The sequence below is a fragment of the Alexandromys fortis genome, unplaced genomic scaffold (assembly GCF_014885135.2).
Source record: "Alexandromys fortis isolate MF-2015 unplaced genomic scaffold, M_Fortis_MF-2015_v1.1 scaffold_139, whole genome shotgun sequence".
Taxonomy (NCBI): domain Eukaryota; kingdom Metazoa; phylum Chordata; class Mammalia; order Rodentia; family Cricetidae; genus Alexandromys; species Alexandromys fortis.
Genome location: NW_026068020.1, coordinates 2,129,558 through 2,131,878, shown reverse-complemented (window position 1 = coordinate 2,131,878; position 2,321 = coordinate 2,129,558). Strand labels below are relative to the sequence as shown.

Genomic DNA, 2,321 nt, shown 5'->3' with positions numbered 1-2,321 from the left:
TGCCATAGGAGAGAGGGCATCCCAGTAGAGAGAGATGAATGGACTGTGTGTAGGAACTGCAAGCCCCCATCAAGATTGGAGATCAGTGGGGTCACCCCCTAAACATGTGACATTGCTAGGGAGACGGAGTGTCAGGCAGCAAGAGCTCAAGGGTGCAGCTTTTAGGAAGCATTTTCCATCAAAGCGTGGACGAGGGAGCCCGTGCTGCAGTCCTAGAGCATGCTCTGTTCTGACTCCACCTGCAGTCCTGCTGCAAGCCGACCCATGGTGCATGGGCAGAGAGAGACTACTGAAGGAGGTACACGCATTCAACCACGTGACTTGGGACTAGTCTTCCCTCCCAAGGAAAACATGGTTCCTCTGCAGCCATGCATGTACCTTGGAGAAGAAGGCTGCTCAAGAGGCAGAGACCAGCAGCCAAGAAAGAGTATCTGAGTCCACCTGGTGGCCAGAGGATGGCATAAAGGAAGTCCCTAAAGGCAGGCGGCAGAGGGGCTGCCAGCCTCAGCTGGTAACTTCTACAGCGAAAACCGCAGCACGCAGCGACTGATCTTCTCATGCTTTTCTATCCCATGCATGGCCCTCTCCTTATTGGGATCAGAGAAAGTCCTTTATGAAGGGAAAGTTGAAGATCAACTGAGGGGCACCGGATGCTCCCAAAGCCACAGCGTCACTTGCAGAAGATCCAGGAGAAGCAGAAACTGCCATACCTCCACCAGGTGCAATGGGAGCTAGGTGAGTCCCTGCCTTGGGGGTATCGGGATTGCTTCTTATGACCGGCGAGAACTTCCGGTTGGTTCCCTTCCATTCTCCGTGTTCAACTCATTGTTTCTTTCCCTTTATGGTCCTTCCAGAAAGGGCGCTGTTGCTCTTCATATCATTAGGGGTCCCTAACCTCTAAATGGGTATTTTCCAGCGCTCCCATTATTGGAGGAAAGTAATCCCCCCAAAATTGCCAGAAAGGACGCTCTGAAACGGATCTCAGTCTGTGATGCAGTGGTCCCTGCAGCTTATTGTCGAGGCCTCAAGGTCTTTGGTTTACTGAGATGGCTACTAACCCCACCCTGTCTGTGCAGGGCTTGTTGAAGAAGCTCCAGCACACCGCTTTGCAAGTCTATTCTACTCAGATTAAGAGAGAGAGAGAGAGAGAGAGAGAGAGAGAGAGAGAGAGAGAGAGAGAGAGAGAGACCTATTACACATTAGCTCAGGGCCACGGAGCTGGGACTGTTGGACAAAGAGGCATGTGGGTGGTTTAACTTTCCTGTGTTCAGACAAGAATGCAGAAGTTCCCAGGGAAGCAGCTGGGGCTGAACCCGTGCCAGATACTAATTGTTTCCCTGGCAGTGGCAAAGAGCCCCATGCAGACGAATGGGCCCAGAACCTCTGGGGATGCAGACCCTGTTAAAAAAAAATGACTGTGGAATCTCCCTCCAGGAAAACACACAGGTATGGAAACTTCTAGATGTAATTTTGAGCTTCAAGAACTCCATGTACTTTTTCATAACCAGCCCTTAATGGCTGTTTCTTGTGAACAAATTCAAGAGTAAAGAGAGGAAGTGGGGCTTTGGGGTGGCCCAGTTGATAAGTACTTGCTCTGAAAGCCTGTGGACCTGAGTTTGGATCCTAAGCATCCCCCCAAAGAGCTAGGCATCATAGTTATGCAAGCTAGATTCACATCAACTTGACACAAACTTGAGCCATTTGGGAGGGAGGGACCTCAATTAAAATCCTCCCTTGTGCCCATAGATAAGTGTAGCGGCCAGCCCTCATCACAGACACCTCCTTTTACAGCACATGGATGCCATTCCAGGAAACCACAACTCTACACTTCAGAGACCACGTACTGTACGGAGCCCAGCCCCAACGGATACATCTGTATCATTGCTCCTGCATCTATGGCTCTGGGAAGACCAAGGGGGAAGACGCGGAAAGATTGTAAGGGCCAGAATACCAGGAAGTCTACGATGCAACAGTCTCTCCTAGAAACAGCAGCTTTAACAAAGAAGAAGAGGAAAAAAAAGCAATAGCAATGGACATGTCAGTGTGAGGGGAAAATTTCAGAACCCCACCCCTAGATAAAGAACTCTAGGCAGCTAAAGACTGTTGGGGGAATTAGTTTCTCCTAGGGATGAGCCTCCTCATTGGTTGTCCAAATGTAGAATGGTCAGGCTTGATACCAACCAAAACGGACTTGGCAGGTTCTAGTTATTGCATATGCATGCATACATGTGTGTGTTTATATATAACAAATATAATAAAAGAAAAAGAGGCTGTCAGCTTAAGAGTTTAGGGCATGGGAGGATAGCAGGGAAGGGCTGGAG

At 49.4% G+C, this 2,321-nt stretch overlaps 1 long non-coding RNA gene across 1 annotated transcript; it reads left to right on the top strand.

Annotated features, from left to right (window-relative positions):
* The first annotated feature begins 381 nt into the window (after positions 1-381).
* On the top strand, positions 382-2,048 carry LOC126514248 (uncharacterized). The gene is made up of 3 exons (XR_007595535.1): positions 382-735; positions 1,345-1,446; positions 1,792-2,048. It is a non-coding gene; the product is annotated as an uncharacterized lncRNA (long non-coding RNA).
* The last annotated feature ends 273 nt before the right edge of the window (positions 2,049-2,321 follow it).